Source organism: Oncorhynchus kisutch, linkage group LG22 (assembly GCF_002021735.2).
Source record: "Oncorhynchus kisutch isolate 150728-3 linkage group LG22, Okis_V2, whole genome shotgun sequence".
NCBI classification, from domain to species: Eukaryota; Metazoa; Chordata; class Actinopteri; order Salmoniformes; family Salmonidae; genus Oncorhynchus; species Oncorhynchus kisutch.
In genome coordinates this window covers 40,041,334-40,062,619 of record NC_034195.2, presented here as the reverse complement: position 1 = coordinate 40,062,619, position 21,286 = coordinate 40,041,334, and positions in this window count along the sequence as shown.

The following is a 21,286-nucleotide window of genomic DNA, read 5'->3' as shown; positions in this document are numbered from 1 at the left end:
TCAGATGTACGCCTATAGTCTATTTTGAATGATTAATTCCCTGTACTGCACCAATAGCAGTAGAATAGTACTGTAGAAAGATAGGTGTTCCTAATTAATGAGATTATAATTGAGTTTGCTGATATAACTTTTCATTATAGGCTAGTTTTTCTTCCGTCTTTGTACCTACCTCTTCAAGTAGCCTATTTAATTGTGTGATTCCAAGGGAACAAGTTTTTAAAAAGGAAGAACATTTGAATAACACAGCTTGATTAAAGGATACTCCCAAGGTATGAAAACGTTTGACAAAGTTTAGAAGGTGAAATCATGAGGTGTGTGTGTGTTCGAGTGTATGTGTAGACTTTCTCAATGTAACAGTTTTTCTCAATCAATATTAGAGATGGTGGTGAATGACACTGCATTTCTATGAAGTACCAGCAGAGGGGCCTATTTTTTTAATTAGAATCTGCACCATTCCCCCCAAAATATTTATATTTTAATCTCTGCTTCATGACTGTACGGTTTGCAATCTGCTTTGAGACACGGCAGAGGCCGGATCATTCCGACGATTGTGATAGGGAGTTCGATGGTGAGGCATATATCTGTACCCGGCATACAGTAGGGAGAACAAGTATTTGATACACTGCCAATTTTTCAGGTTTTCCTACTTACAAAGCGTACCTATGATAAAAATTACAGACCTCTACATGCTTTGTAAGTAGAAAACCCTGAAAAATCGGCAGTGTATCAAATACTTGTTCTCCCCACTGTATATCTGTACCCAGGATATCACCAGGTTGCTTCCCGAGGCTGAGTCAGTCACTGGGGGCTGATACGGCCATGGTTCATGTGGGGTCAAAGTTCTGGATATCACCAGTTTGCTTCCTGAGGCTGAGTCAGTCACTGGGGGCTGATACGGCCATGGTTCATGTGGGATCAAATTACATTATGAAGGGCAGCTCAGAACAGCTGAAGATGGATTTTAAAGAACGGATTGGGGCTCTACTTGATATCAACAAATGCCCCATAATAGCTGTCCCTCTGCTCTCCCTAAACCATGGCATTGAACAGTTCAACAGACTTGTAGCCCTACATAACTGGCTACGAGACTATTGCAGCTCTGTGGGTATAACATTTATTTAAAATTTTTATACATTCTGGAAACAAAACTTCTATTATAAGGAGGATGGGATCCACCCAAATCATTTGGGTTCCTGGATCCATTCACAGCATTATAAGGCAGTGTTGAGACAATGACTTATCAATGACTCAAGTCCAGCTCATTTAATACCTACCATTGTGTCGCTGAGTTGTCATAATGCTTCAGCAAATGTACATTATACCAGGGGCGTTGGTAGACACAATATAAGTAACCTAATTTATGTTCCTCTTACTTAAGAATTTGTTCTTAACTGACTTGCCTAGTTAAATAAAGGTTAAATAAATCAAATAAAATACTGCCCTGAATGACCCTGCTGATCCTACAGCTATTGTATACAATAATCATATAACTATGAACCAGAGTAATACTGTTAGTACTGAGGTAGTGTGCCCTGAGGTAGTGTGCCCAAGAAAAACAATCAAGCATCCCAGAAAGTGTTAAAAAATAGCCCACGTTAACATATGTAGCTTAAGAAACAAGATTCGTGAAATCAATAATTTGCTAGTAACAGATGACATTCATATTCTGACAATGTCTGAAACTCACTTAGATAATACATTTGTAGATACAGTGGTAGCAATACATGGTTATAAGACCTACAGAAAGACAGAAATGCCAAAGGTGGAGGTGTGGCTGTTTATATTTAGAACAACATTCCTGTAAAACTTAGAGAGGATCTCTTGTTAAATACTGTTGAAGTTATATGGCTAAAGGTTCATATGCCTAATCTAAGGCCCATTCTGGTGGATAGCTGCTAAAGACCACCATGTGCTAACAGTCAGTATCTGGATAACATGTCTGAAATGCTTGATATTGTACACTACCATTCAAAAGTTTGGGGTCACTTAGAAATATCCTTGTTTTTGAAAGACAAGCACATGTTTTGTCCATTAAAATAACATCAGATTGATCAGAAATACAGTGTAGACATTGTTAATGTTGTAAATGACTATTGTAGCTGGAAATGGTAGATGTTTTATGGAATATATACATAGGTGTACAGAGGCCCGTTATCAGCAACCATCAGTCCTGGCACGTTGTGTTAGCTAATCCAAGTTTATCATTTTAAAAGGCATCTTGATCATTACAAAACCCTTTTGCAATTATGTTAGCACAGCTGGAAAATGTTGTCCTGATTAAAGAAGCAATAAAACTGTCCTTCTTTAGACTACGTGAGTATCTGGAGCATCAGCATTTGTGGGTTTGATTAGAGGCTAAAAATGGCCAGAAACAAAGACCTTTCTTCTGAAACTCGTCAGTCTATTCGTGTTGTGAGAAATGAAGGCTATTCCAATGCGAGAAATTGTCAAGAAACTGAAGATCTCGTACTACGTTGTGTACTACTTCTTTCACAGAAAAGTACAAACTGGCCCTAACCAGAATAGAAAGAGGAGTGGGAGGCTTCGGTGCACAACTGAGCAAGAAGACAAGTACATTAGAGTGTCTAGTTTGAGAACCAGACGCCTCACAAGTCCTCAACTGGCAGCTTCATTAAATAGTACCCGCAAAACACCAGTCTCAACATCAACAGTGAAGAGGCGACTCCGGGATGCTGGCCTTTGTAACGTCTGTTGTCGGGAGAAGGAGAAGACCAAGGTGCAGCGTGGTAAGTATTCATAATACCTTTTAATCAGTATGAATACTTGAACAAAAAAACAACAAAACGACAAACGAACAGTTCTGCAAGGTGTAATACACAAAACCGAAAACATCTACCCACAACCCATAGTGGGAAAACAGTCTGCCTAAGTATGGTTCTCAATCAGAGACAACAATTGACAGCTGCCTCTGATTGGGAACCATACCAGGCCAAACACCTAGAAATATAACACACAGAACAAAACATAGAATGCCCACCCCAAATTACGCCCTGACCAAACTAAAATAGAGACATAAAAAGGAACTAAGGTCAGGACGTGACAGCCTTCTAGGCAGAGTTGTAAAGAAAAAGCCATATCTCAGACTGTCCAATAAAAAGAAAAGATGAAGATGGGGAAAAGAACACAGACACTGGACAGAGGAACTCTGCCTAGAAGGCAGAGACTGGTGTTACTGTATCTATTGCATCTTCTCTGTGCTGCTCGGTCATCGCTCATCCATATATTTATATGTACATATTCTTATTCCATCCCTTTAGATTTGTGTTTATTAGATTACTTGTTAGATATTACTGTACTGTCGGAACTAGAAGTACAAGCATTTCGCTACACTCGCATTAACATCTGCTAACCATGTGTATGTGACCAATAACATTTGATACAATTTGATTCGATTTGATTTGGTATGGAAGCTGTATAATGGTTTTCATGTACAGTATCTGCTGCGTTGACTGTGTAATGAATGTGTAATGTCAAGACTAAATGAGTGTGATTTGATGGAGTCTGGAAGGTCCAGCAGCTTTAAATCAGTGTGCCCGTATGAGATCTATAGTGTAGAGAGCATGTTCTGTGGTTGTACTGGGAAGATAAATGCTGGGGGGGACTTCCTGTGGTCCTTACCTTTTTAATTGAGACAGCTGGTTTAGATCATTCATGAGAAAGGCAGACTTCTCCAGTTATGCGTATATTAGAATAGAGACCTCACCACCACCACCAAATACAGTTCCATTTCCAATATGAGAGCGAGGCCTGTGCTGTACTGTAAGAACGGTACTGATTTACTTGAACTACATGGCAGCCACAGCATTTCTCCATTAGCTCCATATGTATTCATGAGAGCGATTCAGGGAGCATCCAGTCCAGATGTTTGTGGCATGGACTACATTAGCTCTGGGAGAGTGTCATTCACTATTTATAGAATGAAAAAGCAAATGATCTTTAAAGTCCATGATCTAACCAAAATAATGTACTGTAGTCTCTACTCAGTTAGCATTAGACAATGGCCAGGTCATGTCGTTCCCCTGTCCCCCAAGGTTTGGTCTGTTTTTATCCCTGCCATGTTAATGTGGCAATAAGGGGCCAGATTCATGTGAGTTGGCATGGCGGGCCCACAGCTGCAGAGAGGAGTGGCCACCGAGGAGCAATTACTGGGCAGAGAGCCTCAGAAGCAGTTTCCCATCAGGCCATGCAGCGCAGACATCAAACAGTTCCATTAGGGGGCTTGTGGAAGTGAAGATTCATGTGACGTTTAACTCAGTGAGTAATAGGTCTGCTTCTTCCACTTTTTCCTTGTCATGTTTCTTTTTCTTCTCTATTTCCCAGGGAGAAACTCCAGAGAATATCCCTTGGACCTGTGCTCCAGAAAGAGCTGGTGATAGCCCTCTTTGAAAAATAAGCAGAGCACAGCAAAGTAAATTCAAATGACTAATGAGCCAGACATGATGACAATGCAGGAGGTTTGGTTCACCTATTTCCACCCAAGCATTTATTCCTTTCATTCAATTCACTCACTGTGCTCTCCATCCACCACCCCCGGCATCTCTGTCCAGCATCTTTCCGACCAACATCCTTCCTTCTCCGATGCAGAGTTGACCGCCCTGACCGTGCCAGTCATGCAAGAATGCCCTGTGCTTTGGTTATTGTCCCAGCTGGTATTTATTTCCTATGTCTGGACTCTGCCAGCCTCACTTCCCAAAAACCCATTGGCTCTTGGATGAGTGTCATGTGGTCTGCAGTCTTTGGCAGTCTAATCCACTTCAGCCACCTACCGGTGTGAGGGCAAAGGTCAAGGACAACCAGTTTATTTTAATATCCTTTTTAATTCCGCCACAGGTTCAGATTAGTTGCCTCATGTTGGAATTGCAATAAATTAATTAAAGACACATTTAGAGATATTTAAACATAGCCACACAGCCAGGGGATTATATAAAAATATGGTACAACGTCTAGGCTTTATTTGACTGTCTAATGTTACTCCTCACGGGACAAGTTGTCTTTGCTCATTGTTGTCTTAGCTCTCCCAATCAACACCTGTGATTGCTTTATGCCTCTCTCTAATGTCAATATGCCTTGTATACTGTTGTTTAGGGTAGCTCTCATTGTTTTGTATTACTGCGGAGCCCCTAGTCCCACTTAACATGCCTCAGATAGCTCCTTTGTCCCATCCCCCATACATGCAGAGACCGCACCTAGTTTAACTGGTGCCTCCAGAGGTAAACTCTCTCATCGTCACTCAATGCCTAGGTTTACCTTCACTGTACTCACACCCTACCATACCCTTGTCTGTACATTATGCCCTGAATCTATCCTACCACACCCAGAAATCAGCTCCTTTTATTCTCTGTTCCCAACGGAACAGACGACCAGTCTTATAGCCTTTAGACGTACCCTCATCCTACTCCTCCTCTGTTCCTCTGGTGATGTAGAGGTTAACCCAGGCCCTGTGTGTCCCCATGCGCTCTCATTTGTTGATGTCCGTAACCGTAAAAGCCTTGGGTTCATGCATGTTAACATCAGAAGCCTCCTCCCTGAGGTTGCTTTATTCACTGCTTTAGCACACTCTGCCAACCCTGATGTCCTAGCTGTGTCTGAATCCTGGCCTAGGAAGGCCACCAAAAATCCAGAAATTTCCATCCCCAATGACAAAAATTTCCATCGAGATAGAACTGCTAAAGGGAGTGGAGTTGCAATCTACTGTAGAGATAGTCTGCAGAGTTCTGTCATGCTATCCAGGTCTATGCCCCAAAAGTTTGAGCTTCTACTTTTAAAAATCCATCTCGCCAGAAAGAAGTCCCTCACTGTTGCCGCTTGTTATAGACCCCCCTCAGCTGCCAGATGTGCCCTGAACACCATATGTGAATTGATTGCCCCCCATCTATCGTCAGAGTTTGTATTGTTAGGTGACCTAAAATGGAATATGCTTAACACCCCGGCCGTCCTACAATCTTAGCTAGGTGCCCTCAATCTCACACAAATGATCAATGAACCTACCAGGTACAACCCCAAATCCGTAAACATGGACACCCTCATAGATATCATCCTGACCAACCTGCCATCTATATACACCTCTGCTGTTTTCAACCAAGATCTCAGCAATCACTGCCTCATTGCCTGCATCCAGTATGGGTCTATGGTGAAACGACCACCCCTCATCACTGTCAAACTCTCCCTAAAACACTTCTGCGAGCAGGCATTACTAATCGACCTGGCCCAGGTATCCTGGAAGGATATTGACCTCATCCCATCAGTAGAGGACGCCTGGTTAATCTTTAAAAGTGCTTTCCTCATCATCTTAAATGAGCTTGCCCCTTTCAATTTTTTTTAACTAAGAACAGATATAGCCCTTTGTTCACTCCAGACTTGACTACCCTTGACCAGCACAAAAACATCTTGTGGCGTTCTGCACTAGTATCAAATAATCCCTGCGATACGCAACTTTCAGGGAAGTCAGGAACCAATATACACAGGCAGTTAGGAAAGCTAAGGCTAGCTTTTTCAAACAGAAATTTGCGTACAGCAGCACTAATTCCAAAATGTTTTGGGACACTGTAAAGTCCATGGACAATAAGAGCAGCACATCCCAGCTGACCACTGCACTGAGGCTAGGAAACACTGTCACCACCAATAAATCCACAATAATCGAGAATTTCAATAAGCATTTCTCTAAGGCTGGCAGTGCTTTCCACCTGAAAACCCCAACCCCGGCCCCACAGCAACTTCCCCCATTGTTGCAACCCCTATTACTAGTCATGTTCAACCTCTCTTTCGCATCATCTGAGATTCCTAAATATTGGAAAGTGGCCGCGGTTCTCCCCCTCTTCAAACGGGGAGACACTCTAGACCCAAACTGTAACGGACCTATATCCATCCTGCCCTGCCTTTCTAAAGTCTTCGAAGCCAAGTGAATAAACAGATCACCGACCATTTTGATTCCCACCGTACCTTCTCCGCTATGCAATCTGGTTTCTGAGCTGGTCACTGGTGCACCTCAGCCACGCTTAAGGTCCTACACAACATCATATCATAACCTCCATCGATAAAAGACAGTACTGTGCAGCCATCTTCATCGACCTGGCCAAGGCTTTCGACTCTGTCAATCACCATATTATTATCGGCAGACTTTAACAGCCTTGGTTTCTCTAAGGACAACCTCGCCGGGTTCACTAACTACTTCTCAGATAGAGTTCAGTGTGTCAAATCGGAGGGCCTGTTGTCCTGACCTCTGGCAGTCTCTATGGGGGTGCAACAGGGCTCTTTTCTCTGTATACATCAATGATGTCGCTGTTGCCGCGGGGGATGATTTGATCCACCTCTATGCAGATGACACTATTCTGTATACATCTGGCCCTTCTTTGGACACTATGTTAACAAACCTCCAATCGAGCTTCAGTGCCATACAATACTCCTTCCGTGGCCTCCAACTGCTCTTAAATGCAAGTAAATCGAAATGCATGCTCTTCAACTGGTTCAGACTTAGAATATGTGGACAACTATAAATACCTAGGTGTCTGGCTACACTGTAAACTCTCCTTCCAGACTCATATTAAGCATCTCCAATCCAAAATGAAATTATAATCGGCTTCCTATTTCGCAACAAAGCCTCCTTTACTTATGCTGCCAAAGATACCCTCGTAAACTGACTCTCCTACCGATCCATGACTTCGGCGATGTCATTTACAAAATAGCCTCCAACACTCTACTCAGCAAATTGGATGTAGTCTATCACAATGCCATCCGTTTCATCAAAGCCCCATATACTACCCACCGCTGTGACCTGTATGCTCTCGTTGGCTGGTCCTCACTAAATATTCATCGCCAAACCCACTGGCTCCTGGTCATCCTTAAGTAGTTGCTAGGTAAAGCTCCGCCTTATCTCAGCTCACTGGTCACCATAGCAACACCCACCTGTAGCACGCACTCCAGCAGGTATATTTCACTGGTCATCCCCAAAGCTAACGGCTCTCTAAGGTCAGGGAGTGACAGAATTGCAAAAATCTCTGAAGTTGGAGACATATCTCCCTCACTAACTTTCAGCATCAGCTGTCAGAGCAGCTTACCGATCGCTGCAGCTGAACACAGCCCATCTGTAAATAGCCCATCCAACCAACTACCTACCTCATCCCACATTTGTTTTTGATTTTTTTCTGCTCTTTTGCACACCAGTATTTCTACTTGCACATCCTCAGCTGCACATATTTCACTCCAGTGTTAATTGCTAAATTGTAATTTCTTCGCCACTCTGGCCTATTTATTGCCTTACCTCCTTACTTCATTTGCACACACTGTATACAGATTTTCTATTGTGTTATTGACTGTACGTTTGTTTATCCCATGTGTAACTCTGTGTTGTTGTTTTTGTCACACTGCTTTGCTTTATCTTGGCCAGGTCGCAGTTGTAAATGAGAACTTGTTCTCAACTGGCCAACCTAGTTAAATAAAAAAAATATGTGATACACTAACCACAGAACCGGGGGTGTTGTGGGTGTTGAAAATCTCATGAATCATCTAACCGGTGGAGTCATTGTGTGTCGTATGATGGAGCCTGCGGTGAGGATGGCATGTGGGTGACAAGGAGCGGCCAAGAAGTCAACTGGTGACCCCTATGAGAAGGAGAAGAGGGAAGAGAGGCAGAGACAGGTTTAACCCTTTATGACCTTGTGGATGTTTTACAGCCGTCGGCTCAGTGTGTATCTGCTGAAACCCAGAACCCAGGGCATGGCAGTATGGGAGAGTCTGCTGCGGGCGGCCATATTGAGACAGATGGTGATGATTCTGTTAACATCTGTGTCAAGCTACCCCTGCTGTAAAATAGATTTCCCTCCCAGCTCTGAGGGATGGCATTGTCTACAGAAGCATTATGATGCAACACAGTCACACTGTGCCTGGGAATGTCATTAGAACTGCCTGAGGGAGACCTTTTATAAGGACATAAAGAGTGGATAGCTGTACTGTATAGGTGTGTGTGGGGTCTTCAGCACTTTTTAGCTACCTCAGGATTTTAACCTTATAACAGTACTTTGTATTATATGGAGCAACCACAAGGCACCCTCAGAGGGGCGACAGAAACCAGAACTTTGCAGTTTTCAGGGATACAGTATCTTCAGCCACTCAGGCGTTTCTTTTACGCCTGCTGCTTTAGGTTTATCACAAGGTGTAAATTCTAAAAAGAGGACCATAGCCCTTCCTTAAGATGCAGTTCAACGAGACGACAATATGGATCTCTTTAAAGTAGCCTCCACTGAAGTCTTAATCCAAAACCACATGCAGTTGAAGTTGGAGGTTTACATACACCTTAGCCAAAAACATTTGAACTCATTTTTCACAATTCCTGACATTTAATCCTTGTAAAAATTCCCTGTATTAGGTCAATACTTTATTTTAAGAATGTGAAATGTATGAGAATAATAGTAGAGAGAATTATTTATTTCAGCCTTTATTTCATTCAACACATTCCCAGTGGGTCATAAGTTTACATACACTCAATTAGTATTTGGTAGCATTGCCTTTAAATTGTTTAACTTTGGTCAAACGTTTCAGGTAGCCTTCCACAAGCTTCCCACAATAACTTGAGTGAATTGTGGCCCATTCCTCCTGACAGAGCTCGTGTAACAGAGTCAGGTTTGTTGGTCTCCTTGCTCGCACACGCTTTTTCAGCTCTGCTCACTCATTTTCAATAGGATTGAGGCTGGGCTTTGTGATGGCCAATCCAATACCTTGATTTTGTTGTACTTAAGCCATTTTGCCACAACTTTCGAGGTATGCTTGAGGTCATTATCCATTTGGAAGACCCATTTGCTACCAAGCTTTAACTTCCTGACTGATGTTTTGAGATGTTGCTTCAATATATCCACAATATATCAACATAATTTTCCTCCCTCATGATGCCATCTGTTTTGTGAAGTGCATCAGTCCCTCCTGTAGCAAAGCACCCCCACAAGATGATGCCACCCCCGTGATTCACGGTTGGGATAGTGTTCTTCGGCTTGCAAGCCTCCCCCTTTTTCCTCCAAACATAACGATGGTCATTATGGCCAAACAGTTCTATTTTTGTTTCATCAGACCAGAGGACATTTCTCCAAAAAGTAAGATCTTTGTCCCCATGTGCAGTTGCAAACCGTAGTCTGGCTTTTTTATGGCGGTTTTGGAGCAGTGGCTTCTTCCTTGCTGAGCGGCCTTTCAGGTTATGTCGATATAGGACTCGTTTTACTGTGGATATTGTTACTTTTGTACCTGTTTCCTCCAGCATCTTCACAAGGTCCTTTGCTGTTGTTCTGGGATTGATTTGCACTTTTCGCACCAAAGTACGTTCATCTCTAGGAGACAGAACATCTCGTCTCCATCCTGAGCGGTATGACGGCTGCGTGGTCCCATGGTGTTTATACTTGCAAACTATTGTTTGTACAGACGAACGTGTAACCTTCAAAGCATTTGGAAATTGCTCCCAAGGAGGAACCAGACTTGTGGAGGTCTAAAAAAAAATTCTAATGTCTTTACTGATTTCTTTAGATTTTCCCATGATGTCAAGCAAAGAGGCACTGAGTTTGAAGGTAGGCCTTGAAATACATCCACAGGTACACCTCCAATTGAGTCAAATTATGTAAATTAGCCTATCAGAAGCTTCTAAAGCCAAGACATCATTTTCTGTAATTTTCCAAGCTCTATAAAGGCACAGTCAACTCAGTGTATGTAAACTTTTGACCCACTGGAATTGTGATACAGTAATGATAAGTGAAATAATCTGTCTGTAATAGTCTGTAAACAATTGTTGGAAAAATTACTTGTGTCATGCACAAAGTAGATGTTCTAACCGACTTGCCAAAACTATAGTTTGATAACAAGAAATTGTTGGAGTGGTTGAAAAACGAGTTTAATGACTCCAACATAAGTGTATGTAAACTTCCGACTTCAACTTTATGTAGTAGCTGGACTGGGCGTGGTCTGATACAAGTTGTAATGTTACACAAATGGGGCTTTAAAAGCTGAGGGCCCATATTCCACACAGGTTTGCTTTTCATTTGTCAAATGAATGCTGCCTTCAGCAGGACCTAGATGGGTAGAGTCGAACCCCCTGTTCCCACACTCCCTTTATCCCTCTCTTCACCTCCCACTGCTCGGGAAACTAAGGCTCTTTTGTGCGTATGCTGGAAAAGCATGCAACACGTCACCCTCAGTTCAGACTATTAAAGTGTTCTTCAAACAACCTCAAACCTTCTCTCCTCATTGACTTGACCTTACTTCCCTTCTTGCCTGAAATGAACAACAGAGAGTTGAGATGGTGTTTGCGCCCTGTCCTAATAGGATGGTGGAAATGTATTTTTGTCAGCTGTACACTGACACACTGCACACCACCCACACAGTGCTACTGTAAGCAGAGTGTTATGGGTAACTTAAAACCATATAGCTCAAGTACATCACTCCTCAGACATTTTACTGCCCTTTCTCATCCTTAACGTCCCATGAACATTTGTTGTGGGAGAGGATCTGAGGAATGGTGAGACCGGACTCTTGATTAAGAACCATTTCAGGAACTGCACTGTATGATAAACAAATGACAGCTGACTCACATACCCAGATTAAGCTCTAAAGATGAACAGACAGAGCTTTTGTCTTCACAGCCAGACCTTCTGTCTTCACAGACAGACCTTCTGTCTTCACAGACCAGTTATAAAACACTTTTTGTGTCCACCTGTTTTATCTGATACAATAAGTGACTTTGAATAATTTACTTCTGAATTCAGTAGAGGAAGTGAAACCAGGATCTAACCTGAAACACTATCTTCTTGCCATTTGCTTTATGAATATAGTTGATTTTTGTAATTGTAAAACTTATTTTTTTTTAATGAACAATTACATGTACTGTATTTCCTATGCAGTGTTCTATATTTAGTTTGCACTTCACATGGAAACAAATGTTGTTTGCATTAGCATGTTTCCCCCCTGACCACTTAGTTTATGGTTAATCCTCTGGTTAGTTCCTGAGCCTGATGACATGATGGCTGAAACCTCTGTTCTCCCTGGGACCCTGAGGAAAACCTCATCACAGGATCATAACACAGTAATCATCCTTTCTATGTGGTTCAGTGTGGTTTAATGTGAAGCCAAAACAGACCCACCAGATTTCCCTACAATAGCCTGAGGATTTCATTGGAGCTGACCTCTGTCTCATCTGTCAATCAAAGAACCACAACTGGAAAAATAAGCCTAGTGTCAAAGGAATATTTGATCTGAAAGACTGTTAGTCTCTACCCCTGAAATACAAATGAAGTGGTCAATTTTAAGTCAAAAGTAATACCTGGATAAAAATATTATTACAGTATATTACCAAGGAAATAGAAACAAGTGTGACTATATTGTTCTGTGTCTAAAAAGAGATATGGAATACAGTACATGGTGTATTCCACCAGTTAAAGTCTTGAACATGCAGTGAAGACAGCTTTTAATTATTACGGTCTATTACAGACTATAAAGGGAAACCCAGACGCGAGCTGCCCAGTGACGCGAGACTACCAGACGAGCTAAATGCCTTTTATGCTCGCTTCGAGGCAAGCAACACTGACGCATGCATGAGAGCACCAGCTGTTCTGGATGACTGTGTGATAATGCTCTTGGTAGCCGATGTGAGCAAGAACTTTAAACAGGTCAACATTCACAAAGCCGCGGGGCCAGACGGATTACCAGGATGTGTACTCAAAGCATGCGCAGACCAACGGTCAAGTGTCTTCACTGACATTTTCAACCTCTCCCTGACCGAGTCTGTAATACCTACATGTTTCAAGCAGACCACCATAGTCCCTATGCCCAATGAAGTGAAGGTAACCTGCCTAAATGATTACAGCCCCGTAGCACTCATGTCCGTAGCCATGAAGTGCTTTGAAAGGCTGGTCATGGCTCACATGAACACCATCTTCACAGACACCCACCCCAATTCCCATATCGCCCCAACAGATCCACAGATGATGCATCTCAATCGCACTCCACACTGCCCTTTCCCACCTGGACAAAAGGAGTACCTAAGTGAGAATGCTGTTCATTGACTACAGCTCAGATTTCAAAACCATAGTGCCCACAAATCTCATCACTAAGCTATCATCACCCAGGGACTTAACACCTCCCTCTGCAACTGGATCCAGGACTTCCTGATGGGCCTACCCAAGGTGGTAAGGGTAGGCAACAACACATCAGCCATGCTGATTCTCAACACTGGGGCCCCTCAGGGCTGTGTACATAGTCCCCTCCTGTACTCCCAAACCCGAATCCAACACCATCCTTAAGTTTGCTGACGATACAACAGTGGTAGGCCTGATCACTGACAACGATGAGACATCCTATAGTGACGAGGTCAAAGAACTGGCAGTGTGGTACCAGGACAACAACCTCTCCCTCAATGTGAGCTAGACAAACAAACTGATTGTGGACTAGAGGAAAAGGCCCCCATTAACATCAACGGGGCTGTAGTGGAGTGGGTTGAGAGTTTCAAGTTCCTTGGTGTTCACATCAGCAATGAACTATCATGGTCCAAACACACCAAGACAGTCGTGAAGAGGGCACAACAAAACCTTTTCCCCCTCAGGAGACTGAAAAGATCTGGCTTGGTCCCCGATCCTCAAAAAGTTATACTGCTGCACCATCGAGAGCATGAGAGCTGGTTTCATCACTGCCTGGTATGGCAACTGCTCGGCATCTGCAATAGCTATAATAGGTAGTGTGTATGGCCCAGAAAATCACTGGTGCCAAGCACCTGCCAAGTCGGAAGTTTACATACACATAGGTTGGAGTCATTAAAACTCGTTTTTCAACCACTCCACAAATTTCTTGTTAACAAACTATACTTTTGGTAAGTCGGTTAGGACAATTGTTTACAGACAGACTATTTCACTTATCATTCACTGTATCACAATTCCAGTGGGTCAGAAGTTTGCATACGCTAAGCTGACTGTGTCTTTAAACAGCTTGGAAAATTCCAGAAAATGAAGTCATTGCTTTAGAAGCTTCTGATAGGCTGATTAACATCATTTGAGTCAATTGGAGGTGTACCTGTGGATGTATTTCAAGGCCTACCTGCAAACTCAGTGCCTCTTTGCTTGACATCATGGGAAAATCAAAATAAATCAGCCAGGACCTCAGAACAAAATTGTAGACCTCCACAAGTCTGGTTCATCCTTGGGAGCAATTTCCAAACGCCTGAAGGTACCACGTTCATCTGTACAAACAATAGTATGCAAGTATAAACATCATGGGACCACCAAGCCATCATACCGCTCAAGAAGGAGACATGTTCTGCCTCCTAGAGATGAACGTACTTTGGTGCGAAAAGTTTAAATTAGTCCCAGAACAACAGTGAAGGACCCTGTGAAGATACTGGAAGAAACAGGTACAAAAGTATCTATATCCACAGGATAACGAGTCCTATATCGACATAACCTGAAAGGCCGCTCCGCAAGAAAGAAGCCACTGCTCCAAAACTGCTCCAAAAAATGCCAGACTACGGTTTGCAACTGTACATGGGGACAAAGATCTTACTTTTTGGAGAAATGTCCTCTGGTCTGATGAAACAGAAATAGAACTGTTTGGCCATAATGATCACTGTTATGTTCTGAGGAGAAAGGGGAGGCTTGCAAGCCGAAGAACACCATCCCAACCGTGAATCACGGGGGTGGCACCATCATCTTGTCGGGGTGGCAGCATCATATTGTGGGGGTGCTTTGCTGCAGAAGGGACTGACGCACTTCACAAAAGAGATGGCATCATGAGGGAGGAAAATAAGGTGGATATATTGAAGCAACATATCATGACATCAGTCAGGAAGCTTGGTTGCAAATGGGTCTTCCAAATGGACAATGACCCCAAGCATATTTCCAAAGTTGTGGCAAAATGGCTTAAGGACAACAAAGTCAAGGTATTGGAGTAGCCATCACAAATCCCTGACCTAAATCCTTTAGAAAATGTGTGGGCAGAACTGAAACAGCGTGTGCAAGCAAGGAGGCTTACAAACCTGACTCAGTTACACCAGCTCAGTCAGGAGGAATGGGCCAAAATTCAGCCAGATTATTGTGGGAAGCTTGTGGAAGGCTACCCAAAATGTTTGACCAAAGTTAAATAATTTAAAGGGAATGCTAGCAAATACAAATTGAGTGTGTGTAAACTTCTGACCCACTGGAAAGGCTGAAATAAATAATTCTCTCTACAATTATTATGACATTTCACATTCTTAAAATATTAGGATTAGAAGGATTAAATGTCAGGAATTAAATGATTAAATGTCAGGAATTGTGAAAAACTGAGTTTAAATGTATTTGGCTAAGGTGTATGTAAACTTCCGACTTCTACTGTATATAATTGGCGGTGTCAGAGGAAAGCCTATAAAATTGTCAGAGACTCCCGTCACCCAAATCATAGATGGTTTTCTCTGGTACCGCATGGCAAGCGGTACCGGAGCGCCAAGTCTAGGACCAAAAGGCTCCTTTATAGATTCTACCCCCAAGCTATAAGACTGCTGAACAATTTCTCAAATGGCCACCGGCCTATTTACATTGACACCTGTACACCCGCACACTGACTCGGTACCGGTACCCTCTGTATATAGCTTCGTTATTTTCATTTTGCTACTATTTATTATTTTTTACTTTAGTTTTTTTAGGTAACTATTTTCTAAACTCTTCTTGAACTGCACTGTAGGTTAAGGGCTTGTAAGTAAGCATTTCATGTTGTCTACACTTACTGTATTTGGCGCATGTGACACATACAGTTTGATTTGATTTAATGACAAGGTAATGATTTCACGAGAAGAACAATTCTAATAGGAGAGTGTCCAGAGCCCTGTCTCTTCCCTCAACTGTAATTTCCATTTAATCAGAGGAACCTATGATTCGTAAACAAAGTGAAATCCTTCTCGACTACAGTTAAAAGACAAATACTTGGTTGGAGCATTGTATACGTTGCATAATTTCAGTAGCAAAGAAATGTTGATGATTGTACTCCAGCTGGCGAATAAGGAATTAGACTGATTTGGACCACGCAGCCAGCATTTCCAGCAAGCCCCAGGAGGGCAATATCCGTACACAGGAGATGATGTTTTAGGACTCAGTTGTTTTTGATTCCAAATATACTGCATATGTTGAGGAGGGCATAACAATAACAACTTGTAGTGTTATCAAATAACTGGTTAACCCTGCCTCAGTAAAAGGGCAATAACCAACTGAGAAAAGGGCATTCCAGCGTTTATTGCATTCTAACTTAATTTTTTGTAACATAAAAGCTTAAAGAATTCTGGAGGTCTTAGCTGTAACATTTTTGAATGAATGTCGGTACGCACTAAATGTTCCTATTTTGTTCGTAACAGAGAACCAACGTCCTTTTTTGTGGTGTTTTTTTATGATGCACTTCATGCTGTTGTGTAGATGTGCCGTGAAAACAATCTCCATTGAGTTTAGTTGGAGGTGACCCGTGTGGTGTCCTGTGTAGAGGAGGTACCATTGGACCATGCTGAGAGGAAATCCCTGCGTGAGAGAAATTAGCTGTTATGTGCAGGTTTTCCTACTCTAATGGATACAACAGGCAGGCTGTGCTTCACACACCAAGTGTAGGAATGACTTTTGGCTTCTTGATTTAGTCACTAGATAGGCCTACCTCATATTGGGCACATCCAATAATATGTAAAGGAACAAAAATTAAGAAACAACCACCATCAATGTCTAAGAGGAAAAATGTAATAAATTGAGAGCATTGAGAGAATTCAATTAATCAGAATTTGAGCACATAATATCCCTATCTACATGTTTAATGGTGTATTGTCAAGTCATTACATGCAACTAGTCTAATCATTGTATTATAATGGATTTAACTGTAATCTGTCTAATCATACAAGTTCATTGTTTAATTTTACGATGTCCTCATCAGACTTTCTCATAAGCTCTTTCCTCTCCATGGTCCTAGATGTGAAGTCCATGATGGCCATAATCCATGCAGGATACAGATGGACATGTGTGTGTGAAGGTCTAGAGGCTTTTGTTGCTTTATTGCAAGATCAAACTAGTATTAAGAGTTTTTCCTGATGACTGACCACATGTACAGACCAGAAAAACTCTGGGTCTGTAGTCTTAACCCAAGTAGACCTCAGAGTTTTTCCTGATCAGGTCACATGATCTGGAAAATCTACTTGCACTAGGCCTACACATTTCTCCTCAAATGTTCTTTGAAGAAACAGCCAATTCATTTTTAGGAGCTCACTAGAGTGTTATTCTCACATGTGGTAATGAGTGTGTGATCAACCAATGTCAGAGATATTAATTGAAAAATAATGAACCATGGTGAGGCTAACATAAATCAAGAGAGTATCCCTATAAAAGTATTCCATGTGTGGAAACTGAATCTAAGAAATATAATATAATCTGGTGGAATTGGGATAAATCGTCTGTGTGCTGTTACACTTTCCACTCTGATGGATAATACTTTAGAAATCAGTGCTGTACTGTTATTCTTTGAGGGTTCAGGGACACGTTGCAAGATCTGAAGGCTAATTCAGAATATACAGTATTTGGGCCACTCAGTTAATTTGATAAAAATATAATCTACAGATATATCATGGAATCTTTTGAAAACCACTGCTATTGCATTATAGAATGTACAGATACAGGATATTAATTTAATCACCCTTTTGAATTTGAGATTTCTTGCTATGCAAAACATGTCAAACTTCTAGTGTATTTGAGGTTTAAAAAGGCTTCTAAAGTGTGAAATTTCCCATTTGAAATTTCAGACTTGCATTTCACCTTACGAAAAAAATGTATCAACCCCAACATAAAATGTCCATCAACTACAGTATAATCCACATAATAATTAATATTTCCTGTTGGTGCATGATTATTTCCCTGCTGTACCAAACCAGCTTAATTTAAGATCTTAAAGTGGCCTACATTTGTATGTAGTTTCATAATTTTTTTTAGGCAAGATAAGCTTAGAGGAGCAGTATTCTATCTAACTTATCCTACATTATTTAAGCATTCAATACAAAAGTGAAAAAAGCATACAATGCTAACACAGGCAATGTGAGTGTTCCATTGGCACAGCACTTGGTTATTTAGTAAATCCAGAAGAAAATCCTTCTCCAACTCCAGCTTGCATCACTGTCTCCATGGCTGGCACATTGCCACAACCCAGTCCACCTCTCTGACAATCAATGACAGTGAGCTGTGCATCTAAAGGCATGTACTAGGAACAACCCTAAAGAGGACCTACAACAACCCAGTCCACCTCTCTGACAATCAATGACAGTGAGCTGTGCATCTAAAGGCATGTACTACGAACAACCCTAAAGAGGACCTACAATGGCTACCCAGAGTGTGACAGTCTGAGACTAGTGATGAGAAGAGGAGTCTCAGAGTCTTGGCTGGCTGGGAGTGCTGCTTCTCTCTGTAGTCATCTGGCCAGTGACTGACAAGACTAAACATTGAGCCAGACCTTTTATTGTCTCAGCCAGAAGTCTCCGGAACCATCAGCAGAATTTCCCCCCAGTTCACAACCCTCACACATACAGGCGGGATTGTCTACTAGTAGTTAGTATTCATTTCTTCCACCGGCAGACTGTCACACTCTGGGTAGCCATTGTAGGTCCTCTTTAGGGTTGTTCCTAGTACATGCCTTTAGATGCACAGCTCACTGTCATTGATTGTCAGAGAGGTGGACTGGGTTGTGGCAATGTGCCAGCCAGAGATGTGTAATGAATTAAATATGGCTTGTCAGTATCCAATGGTAATCTTTTACAGCAATGACATTTCCAGCTATATGTTTGTTCTCACACCAATAATCAATTCCATAAGAGACATGTACAGTAGGTTGCACAGCACAGTACAGGATGGACAGTAAGTATATTTTATCATGCTTTTCAAGATTCAAGTTTAAAATGTGTGTTTATCATTGGGTGTACCTGAGGACATTAAAGCAATATCCTTACTCAAATATTTTTTTCCCCTGGAACCCCTGTCGAAAATATAAATGAAAGTTTTAAACATTGGGAATAATGTAATTACAGGTGTAACGTTGCCAGTAATTGCTGCTCCTATTTTAATTCAAACCAAACAACCCCAGAGTATTATATAGCGTTTTCGATTCAGACTTGAAATAGTAAAGTTGTATAGCGTGATGGGACTATTGCAACTGACCTGTCTGAAGTCTGGATCTCAGTTTCATCACAACAGTGTTGAATAAATATAAAAAGTAATTGTTGTGCTGTATCCAAGCAATATTCATTGATAAACAGCATCTTTCGAAGAACAGGCTTGGAGAGGCCAGACATGATTAATTATTCATGTGTTGATACATGTTAGACTGCATTTCATTTCTTAACTGGGCACATTAAAACATTATACTGGATATGTGTAGGGTCAAATCTGGTCTGCTGATATTCATTTTTTAACCTTTCAACAAAGGGTACTGACATTGGATCCTTCTCATGAATAGGGGATGAAGAATATCCTTGTAATCTATTACTGAACATCTCAAAACACATTGATAATAGTCGGTATGCTACTACAGAACAGAACAGGTATAGATTTGACTTATTTTACAAGCATAACCATAGATAAATACAGACCTGCTGAGTCAATAGATTGTGTAGTTGGTGGTTTCAGGTGGTATTAAAAAAATAGCCTGTTAGAATTGGCATGGAGCATGGTGAATTAAGAACAGAGCGTGACAGAGTGAATGAAGAAATACAAGCACTGCATGGTTCCGAATGGAAACCATGCATTGTGTTAGAGAAACAGTCAAGCCTCTATTAAAAGATAGTGGCAAAGCCAACAAAAATACATCAGTCTTCCTTGGTTTTACAGTGTGGCCACTGTTGTGGCAACTGTAGGAGTGAGTATGCAAGCGCAATTAGGTCCTCCATTCATGAAATACTTATTTGTCACCATGGATTAAAACTATGTTTATATTATGCCATTTTAGCAGTACTCCAGATTTATTGTAGTCTGCTGTATAGTCAAGAAGATTTGGTCTACTCAATTTAAATACAAATGAATACCCAACTGAGTGTGTCCAAACTGGTCCAAACCATTGTAACATGACTGACAAGATAATGAAACTGCACAAATTGCCCATCGTCCTGCAAAACAGCCAGTACAATGTAGTGTGCGAATACAAATACTTATGTGGCTCAGTTGTTAAGACTGTGGTGTTGACTACACAAAGGTTGTGGGTTCAAGTCCTATAAGGATCACATGCTAAACATGAATGTACTCACTGAGCTGGAAGTTGCTTTGGATAACAGTGTATGCTGTTTGACAGACTTATATTTAAAAAGGGACCTGAATGACATACATGGAATTGATACATGAGCATGTACAGGTTTGTGTCAGCTCCACATCTGTGACATTCTGCAGATCTACAGCATAGTGTGCGCAAGATATTTTGTGTACCTAGTAGTGGCCCATATGGAGTCTATTCATACACATACATGTCTTTCAGCAATAGACTTACTGTAAGTAATTAAACACACAGGTTATAGAAAGTTGACTGATGAAAATGGTAATTGTGTCGGTTCCCAGACAACTTGTTTTCTAAGAACTTTTGCTGCCCTGAGACTCTCCTCTGCTCCTCAAGCTTTGTATTATCCCCCTCAGGCCCAGATGTATGGATGAATGCTCGATCCGAGGTCAAATTGGCCATTCTTTCACTTGTACACATTCCTCAATGGGACTGATACTTTGGAGGAGTGGATGCAAGCAAGCAGCTCAACAATACGATTAGCATAATTCCGTCATTAATTGGGAATTCCTTTCACTTTGAAAAATAGCTGCTGGTATGGGATGCGGCCTCTCTTCACGCATAGCACTTCAGAGCTGGCCAAAGACATGCACCCAGTCTCATTAAGGGACTCCTACAGGCCTGCTGCTCTGAATGAGGAGATTGCTAACGCCTGTGTGAATGACTGGCTCTGCTTTTTACCAGAGAGGGGCCATTCAGGCGAAGATTCCCAAGACTCAGAGCTGCATAATTCTGGTCTGGTGTTTTAACCACTTTGACACTTGTGTCGATTGTATCTTCATGAGTAGCAACCAAACTTCAGTTCAAGAGCTGTCCACAACAACCGTGTTCTGACAAATTAACACGTGTATCAGATTTACACTTGTATCCAAAATATAATTTTCGTAAAAGTACAGAAAAAGAGAAACTGAGTGCTGGTGCTCTCTTGATTTGGACACTGTGTATGTGCATGTCTTATTCCCATAAAGTGGAATCCTGGTAAGATCATAGAGCATTCCAATTCATG